The sequence below is a fragment of the Canis lupus genome, chromosome 16 (assembly GCF_048164855.1).
Source record: "Canis lupus baileyi chromosome 16, mCanLup2.hap1, whole genome shotgun sequence".
Taxonomy (NCBI): Eukaryota; Metazoa; Chordata; class Mammalia; order Carnivora; family Canidae; genus Canis; species Canis lupus.
Window position 1 is genome coordinate 44,828,974 of NC_132853.1, and position 9,432 is coordinate 44,838,405.

Sequence of the window (9,432 nt, forward strand, 5' to 3'; positions counted from 1 at the left end):
GTTTACGGAACTGGATGAGTTGTAACTGTACAATAGCTTTTAGTACAAATTTTGTTTTTATTGCATTAATATATCACAATGAATTATGATTGTTGGTAGAAATTTTAGAAATCCCAAGATAGATTGAGCTTAGCTTCCAGTGCCCTCTCCAGTATATGGCCCAGCTATACCTTTTCCTCCTTATCTTCCGTTCATATCCTCTGTGATTCCTTTGTTTAAGCAATGTGGTCAAAACAGGATTATTTATCCTTCTGAAATACGAATCTCCGTGTCACCACTTCTGTTTGTTAACTCATGCCAGTCTACGTCTTTACCTTATTCTGGCCCTACCCTAAGTCTTCATTTTTCTGGCATCTACCCCTCATTGAAGATTCAAGGTCACTGCTTCTATGAAGTTGTCCTTGATCACATCCCTCTGTCTTAAAACATTGTCCCCTTTAAATTCTGATGGCATCTATTAGCTCTTAAGGGCCATATATTGAATACTTGCAGTAATATTACTTAAGTACAGATCTTACCTTTTCTGCTAAATCTTTCCTTCTCCACACATTCCTAACCTACTCCCTTGGGCAGACCTTACTTGTCTATATTTGGCCCCTGTTCTAAGCTTGGGTGGGGACAGTTTCATCTTCATCATGATTCCCGAGGTAAGATATATGCCATGCACATAATATGTGTTCAGTTAATACTTGTTTATCTGATGTGTGGATAGATTTATTACATACTGAATGTATTCACCGAAAATGGATTGATTAGCTTATCTTAGCGTTCTTTGTTAGAAGTTAAACAAATGCCAACACAGAGATTTACTAGGAAGAAGAATTTTTATTTCATTATGATATATGATTATCTAAAAAGTGTTTGACTAATACTTTAAGACTCCTCTTAAGAGATTTTCAAATTACTACCAACAACCTTGAAAATAAGTGTCTGATGTATCTAATGGAAATGCCAGCTGACTCTCCAGAGTCCTCATTATTCATTCTTATTGAATAAAAAATTTGTAATATGAATGTTCAGTGTGTCTAAGCAGTCAAGGAGCTATACAGAACTCCAATGTGGTGCTCTTTCAACTTTTTGGTTTCAAAACCAAATTGAATCTTAGCCAGGCATACTGGCATGAGCTGACTGACAAAGGATGTAGGTTCTAGGGAAGTAAGAATAGAAATGATTCCTGCCTAGCATTCACCCTATAAGATGTTCATATGTCATCTAGGTGGTGTGTAAAGCAGATAGCAAACTGCTTTGAATCATTAGGTGAAGTAATACAGAGCGGCACAAAAAAGATTTCAAATTCTGTTAAGAGAGAAAATTGATATGATGTCTAATCCAACAGATGCATATACTTTTTCTTCTCCTCCCACTATAGTCAAATCAACCAGTTTCAACCTCTGTAAACACACACACATGCACGTGTGTGTGTGTGTACATCGTTGTGTCTCTCATACAACACTCACTCATTTTCTTCTGTGGTCCTGCCCCATCTGGCTTCTGAAAATCTGAACAAGTCAGAGCTCTACAGAAAGCCAAATAAATGATCATGCTCTGTATGTCAGGTTCAAGTTACACTTAAATTTGGAGCTGCTTTGCTCCTAATCAATCCCATATTTAATCAGTCGTTGATTTGTATCATACAGGGTGATCCAAAAAGAAGTGCACCTTGGCCACCCAGATACTCAAATATTTCACTTTGCAGCTTCTCTAGAACCTCCTATTTGTACTGCATCATTGTTTGCAACCTTAAAAGAATGAAGAATCTTGTCATGGCTGTCATTGCAGTTGTCAGAAGTGATATATTACAGAGGGGTCCAGGGTGATAGATGCATGCCCTAGTGACATGAAAGGCACATATCAAACATTTATTAAATTGTAAAGAACTCTAGGGTCACCTGGGTGGCACAGTTGGTTAAACACCCGGCTGTTGATTTCAACTCAGGTCATGATCTCAGGGTTCTGAGGTCAAGCCGTGCATGGGGCTCCACACTCATTGTGGAGTCTGCTTGAGATTCTCTCTCATCCTTTCCCTCTGCCCCTCCCCCTACTCATGCTCACTTGCTCACTCTCTGTAGGGAGAATTTCTTTACAATGGGAGTTGTAAAATTATGGCCCATGCGCCAAATTCATGGTACCTGCTGTTTCTGTAAATAAAATGCTATTGGAGTACAACTATGCCTATTTACCTATGTATTGCCTGTGGCTACTTTTGAACCACAATAAAGACTACCTGGCCTGCAAAACCTAAAATATTTACTTTCTGGCCCTTAACTGAACTAGTATACAGACCTTGCTTTACAAATTGGTCTTGACTACATATTCCTATGAACCCCAATCCCAGTTACTAATTAATGCATTTCCAAAGGTGTTCAATTTTTTTTTTCAGTCAGCTTGTACTTGAACTGTTTCTAATACAAAAGTCTTAATTCCCCAATTATATTGTATAGTCCTTGGGAATACTCATGAACACCCTGGAGATCTTCTATATCACAGCAGGGGATACAGAGCAAGTCTGTTCCAAGTATTTCTTGATAGACTGATTAAATGGAGCATTTACTATAAGAATCATGAATCTTGTAACATAGGAAAAAATGAGCTCTCAGTTTTCCTTGAATATCTCTGTTTTTCCATCTATTTTCCTTTTCTTACTTATCTCTCAGGATATTCAAATCCCAGATGTTTAAATACTAGGTCTATGCACGAAAGAAGGATTAAGAAAAATCAAAACACAAAATACAGGCAATGCCAGCTATGAAACATTACATCTCACAAATCTTTTTATCTTGGGAGCCCAGAAAGAAAAGAGAAAAGCATCCTGGTTTATTACATCCCATTTTAAAAAGTAATAGACCTTCACTAAGACCTACAGTGTACCATGTTTCTAACCCAACATGGTATGGGTTAAGAAAATGGAAAAAGGATGATCTCTGTTCTGAGAAACTTAAATCCTGTGGGTAATGTTAGTAACATTTGTATAATATTTCAAGGTTTACAGGCTCTTTCCACATCCACCATTTATAATTTTATCCTTACGGTGACACTGAAGTGGGTTGTCCCTAAATCCCAGTTTATCATCATCATCACCTCATGTTATTGCTTTACTTGGATAAGATGGGAAAACATGTGATTTAAAACTATCTGGCTATCAAGGTAGAAACTTGTCTTCTGATTCCTAGTCCCTTAGTTGAGCTATCCGGTCTTGTTTTAGGCTAGGTAACATTCTTGCCAATGCCCTGGAAACTGTACCTTTTTCAGGTTAAGAGTCATTTAGTAACATTTTGCCTTGTTTTATATTAGTTACTCATGGGATAAGCTCCACTCCAGACCCATAAAGTCCACAGTAAATCTGGGTATCTCCTTTACACTCTGTACCTTAGCCAACGTGCTGTGACAATTCAGTAAATCCTGTACTATTTGAGGATGAGTTAGAAACACTGATATAGGACAGTGTTGTGCCCTTGAAGGCTCCTTGATCTGTTTACATTGATATTAATAGATGGTTCTGGGCTTCAGTCACAGACCTGAATAATTCAGGTCAGACTGCCCTGCTGCACTTTTTTAAAAAACTATAAAATATTCTGGGAAATATTTTAGATAAGTGATATATGCAAGTTACAGAAAAAGTTCAGAAGCCCACAGAGCATTAAGCTGTCTGAACTATACGGTGCTGTAGAGATAATTATAGTCAATATAATGAATCAACTTTTCCTTAAATTTTTCCATTTGGATTAGTGTCCAAAGGAAATGCTTTATTATTAATGGCATATGGCAGATAAGTTGAAAATAGTGCTAATTTTCCTTATTTCCGCTCCTTGGAGATGGTAGACTAATAATTTTGTTTGTGAGCCAAATTTGTAAAAACAGTGGGTTCTATATATTTGTTAAATTAGTCTATCTTATAACCAAATAGCATTTTAGAAGTATTATGTAATTGTATAGTATTAGAAAGTAGCTATAATAAGTGTCTGATGGTATTTTATAGATTGGGCTTCGTACCGTAAAGAGGGTTAAGGTTAACCTCTTTATGGTGCAGTAACGTGAGCCACATGCTCCGTGCCTTTTCATGATTCTGTAGCCTGCAACATACGGAGTAAAACAGCAGAGGTCTATTAGATGATACCTACTGCCTGTGGAATTGTTCGGAAGTCTATTTCAGAGCTCCTTTCCAGCAGCCTTTCTTTACTGACATTTAGGTGGGAAATGAAGAGAACCTAAAAACCTGCACATTTGCAAAAGCAACCAGAGATTTCCATTTTACAGGGCCTCATTTATCCTGTTGTTTCTGGATTGTTGTCATCCAAATAAATATCAAACGCATGTACTAAACAGTTTTGGGCATAGTGCCATCTGGCACTAAGTAAATTTTGGAATGCTGGTGGATATTTCAAAGAAAATTGCAGAAAGCGTCGTATACAATTTCCTTAAGCTTATTTCCACGAGATCTTTGATGTCAGAAGCTCATTCTACAGGTTTTTAAGAGGCATTTGAATGATTTTTTTTTAAATACCCAGGTAGTGCCTTATGAAAAGATATAATGCTTGGCTCCTAACTTACAAAGACTTGTTAATTTTGCGTAAAATAGAGCTTCTATTAGTAGTCATTTAAAATATACTGTGTAAAAAAATGTTAAATATGTATAAATTTCATAATATTAGTTCTTACACCATCTTAGTGAGATAGCAAACCAAAGTATATCTAGGTTTGAAGTTAGGGACAACATATATTCACAATAAATGCTCCTGGCATTACAGGTAGATTCCAGAAAGGAAGCAGAGTATATATATTTTAAAAGATTTATTTATTTATTTGAGAGGAAGAGAGAGACTGCATGTGCAGGGAGGCGGGGCAGAGAAAGAGGGAGACAAGCAGACACCAAAATCAAGAATCAGGTGCTTAACTGACTGAGCCACCCAGTCACCTGAAGCAGAATATATTTATGACATCTAACTATCTTCTAAACTAAGATTAAGCAAATTATTATAATTCATAGGAGGTGAGCAAGCCACCTCAAACGTAAAATCATTGCATTATTTATCCCTGTATCTGCAAATATCAGTTTCTTTCTTCTTCAACATTGGAGGGGTCAAGTTGATTCAAATTTTAATCTAGTAAGCTGAAGGGACTGTTTTAGTTTGCAAGCTGAGAACCCTCACTGTTACAATTTTAAGTGACCTGATATATAGGATGTTGACTTAGAGGCAATATGAAGGTGAAACCAAAATCATTACTAGGTATTCTCTGTTATATTTAAAATTAAATACCAGAGAAACAAAGCTTTCCAAAATATGATTAAAGTTATACCTCTGTGCTACCAACCTGTTAATCTACCTCCCAACTCAGAGACGTAAAGCCTGTGTTCTATAAAGATATTTAATGATTGTCATCCTCAAGTCTTTATATAACCAGTAGTCACAGACTATTTTTCAAGGACAATTGTGACTCTGAAATATGGAATTATTGGTTAATGATGCTCTTCAAGTGCCTTCTACATAATATAGTTCCTCTGTTCTGTCTCAATCCATTTTTGATGATGAATCAAAAGATGTTACATGAAAAAATGATTCTAAGGATTCCTGCTGTTTTCTCATATCTGAATTAGCAAATTAATACCTATCCTACCTGTTTTTAAAATTTTATATTAGTAGAAGAGTCAAATATGATGAATATTTTTTTAAAGATTTTCCTTATTCTAGAGACACAAGGAGAGGGGCAGAGACATAGCCGGAGGGAGAAGCAGGCTTCCCTGCAGGGAGCCCGATGCAGTACTCTATCCCAGGACCCCAGGATTATTTTCTGAGCCAAAGGCGGACGCTCAAACACTGAGCCACCCAGGCATCACATGATGAATATTTCTACTGAAAGCAGTTTAGGCTGGAAAAGGCAGAAAAATTCAGAATGTTATTATATGGAAGTATATTTCATGAGAACTAGTGGATATGTTCAGATACAGATTAAAAGAAAAATAAAAGGGAGTCAGATAATTTGGAACATATTTAATCTACTTATAATGAATACTGCAAAAACCAAATTCATACATAAAAAGCAAAATAATCAACTTTAAATTAATAAAATCATTTCAGGTCTATTTCAGAGAAAATAATGTTCCCTGCATCACCTGCACAGGAGTAGATAAGTGTCTCTGTTATCTTAGCTGTAGTTAGAATCACCATTCTTTCCACTCAACTGAACAGTTGACAATTGAGGACTGATGACATAAGAGCCCCTGAGATACCATTCATTGTGGTTCAGGCTGTAAATACTGTGATTTAGGCTGTAAATACTGTGAAAAATTAGGTGCAATAAAAATTCAAGTAAATATGAATTTTGGGCCCTGGTTTCATGTTTAGAGGATTCTGGTAGAGATAGAAAAGTGTCAAATACCAAAAATATAGCATAAGAAGATGCTATTTTCCTGTGTAGTATCCCATGGAGCAGATACACTGACAGAGCTCGAGCACTTGCTTCCATGACAAGTCAGTTTCCATTATTGGCTAGTTGTTCACAGGTATAATTTGATGACACTAGATCTGTATGGGCTGACCATAATTGTGAGGGGATTACAGCACAGACTCTGGAGTCAGACTGCCTGGCTGGGTTGGACTCCTGGCTCTTCTAATTACAGTTGACCCTTGAATAACACAGGTTTGAACTGCATGAATCCACTTATTTGTGGATTTTTTTCCAATGAATACAGTACTGTAAATGTATGCTCCTTAGGATTTTCCTAACGCTTTTTTTCTCTAACTTTATTGTAAGAGTACAGTATATAATCAATATTACATACAGAATACATGTTAATCGACTATGTTATCTGTAAGGCTACCAGTCAGTAGTATGTTATTACTAGATAAGTTTTGGCAGAGCCAAAAATTATTAATGGATTTCCCTGAAACAGATGTAATATAGTGTGTCAGTTGTACTCAAATTATAAAGAACGTATACAACTCAATGCCCAAAAAACAATCCAATTCAAAATGGCAGAAAAAATGAACCAGACATATCTTCAAAGGAGACATCCAGATAGTCAATATACACATGAAAAGATGCTTAGCATCCCTCATCACTAGGGACATGCAAATCAAAACTACAATGAGATATCACCTTACACCTGTCAGAATGGCTAAAATCAAAAACACAAAAAACAACAAGCATTAGTAAGGATGCAGAGGGGAAGGAAGCCTCATGCACTGTTGGTGGCAATGCATACTGGTGTGACCACTGTGGAAAACAGTATGGAGATTCCTCAAAAAGTTAAAAATAGACCCATCCTACAAGGGCAGCCCGGGTGGCTCAGCAGTTTGGCACTTGCCTTCAGCCCAGGACCTGATCCTAGAGACCCGGGATCGAGTCCTGCATCAGGCTCCCTGCATGGAGCCTGCTTCTCCCTCTGCCTGTGTCTTTGCCTCTCTCTCTCTGTGTCTTTCATGAATAAATAAATAGCATCTTAAAAAAAAAAAACCACCCTACAATCCAGTAATCACATGAGTGGGTATTTGCCCAACGAATACAAAAACACTTAATTCAAAAGGATATGCTCACTCTGGTGTTTGTTGCAGCATTATTTGCAATAGCCAACGTGTCCATCCACAAATGAATGGATACAGAAGATGTGGTATACGTACACAATGGACTATTATTCAACCATTAAAAAGAATGAAATCCTGCCATTTGCAACAACATGGATGGAACTAGTGAGTATAATGCTAAGTGAAAGAAGTCAGTTGGAGAAAGACAAATGCCATATGATTTCATTCATATGTGGAATTTAAGAAACAAAATAAATGAACAAAGGAAAAAGAAAGACACAATCCAAGAAACAGACTCGTAACTATAGAGAAAAAACTAATGGTTGCCAGAGGGGTGGTGGGTGAAGGGATGAGTGAAACAGGTGATGGGGATTAAGGAGGTCACTTGTCATGATGAACAACTGGCAGATATATGGAATTGTTGAATCGCTAAAGTGTACACCTGAAACTAATATAATACTATGTTAGCTATACTGGAATTAAAATTAAAAGCCTAGGGGCACCTGGGTGGCTCAGTGGTTGAGTGTCTGCCTTTGGCCCAGGTCATGATCCTGGGGTCCTAAGATCGAGTCCCACATTGGCCTCCCCACAGGGAGCCTGCTTGTCCCTCTGCCTATGTCTCTGCCTCTCCCTTTGTGTCTCTCAAGAATAAATACATAAAACCTTTTTAAAAATAAATAAAATTTAAGACCTAATATAATTTTTTTTTAATTTTAAAAAATGTTATTCATAGATTTTCAACTGTGTAGGGAGGGGAGGTGCCCCTAACCCCCATGTTGTTCCAGGATCGGCTTGTACTAGTTCTGTGAATTGAGCAAAACAGATCACTTCTCTGCCTTGGTTTCCTACAGATACAAAGGCAATGATAAAAATATCTACCTCATGAGGTAATTGAGAAATGTAAATAAACAAATAGACGTAAGGCTCTAAGAACAGTGCCCAGTCCACGGTATGCTTAGTGGCTATTAGGTATGGAAGCTTTGGGTTCTTTTTATTACTACTAAATTTCTCAGCAGTGGCTCCTTTCTTGAGAATGAGGATTGTATGTGAAGTGGGAGAGAATTGGGATGTAAGAACACACATCCTCTCAAGTGATAAGAGAAATAAAAAAGCTTTGAAATTAGAGGAAGGTTACCGCCAGCATTAAGAAATGTGAAAAGAAAGCCTTAGTTTAATGGAAGGGAAAGGGAGAAGAAATATTTTTATTATTGTGGCAAATCAAAACACTGTTGGATACTTGTTAAGAGGAAATGGAGGCCATATGGAGAAAACCATTCCATTCCACAGTGTGGGATGGATTTAAAGGACAACCAAATAGCCCAGGCGTGAATTATGTAGGCCTTTGGCCATATAATGTCATAGATTAACAAAGCAAACAGCAGAGGGCATAGTAGTAGTTAATGAGAGGTGGCAAGAGTCGTCAGGCTTCAATGGTCAGTTCTCATGATATGTTTTTTTTTATTATTAAAGAAATACACTGAAAACAGTATTTTGGTTCTTTCCAATCATTTGCGTGCATTAAGACCTTAATATTCTAAATCCTTCTATTTTCTTTAATCTCTGTATTTCTTATATTCGTTGTCTTTGTATGAACCTTTTTCTTGTAACCATTACTAGAGGGACTGCCTTCCTGCTAATGAAGTTGTTAATTAACTAAAGTAGCTCAATTTTTTTTTTTAAGATTTTACTTACTTATTCATTACACAGAGAGAGATAGAGACATAGGCAGAGGGAGAAGCAGGCTCTCTGTGGGGAGCCTGTTGCAGAACTCAGTCCCAGGATCCCGGGGTCATGCCCTGAGCCTGAAGGCAGATGCTCAACCACGGAGTCACCCAGGTGTCCCACTAAAGTAGCTCAATTATTAGACATATTTTAAAAATCAGAATGTTTTCCTTGAGGTCTACTTGCCTGA

The 9,432-nt window shown here is 37.2% G+C and overlaps 1 long non-coding RNA gene across 3 annotated transcripts in view; it reads left to right on the plus strand.

Annotated features, from left to right (window-relative positions):
* LOC140606916 (uncharacterized) overlaps positions 1-9,432 on the plus strand; it is a 49,220-nt gene that overhangs the window by 5,180 nt on the left and 34,608 nt on the right. The gene's annotated exons all lie outside the window — the stretch shown is intronic.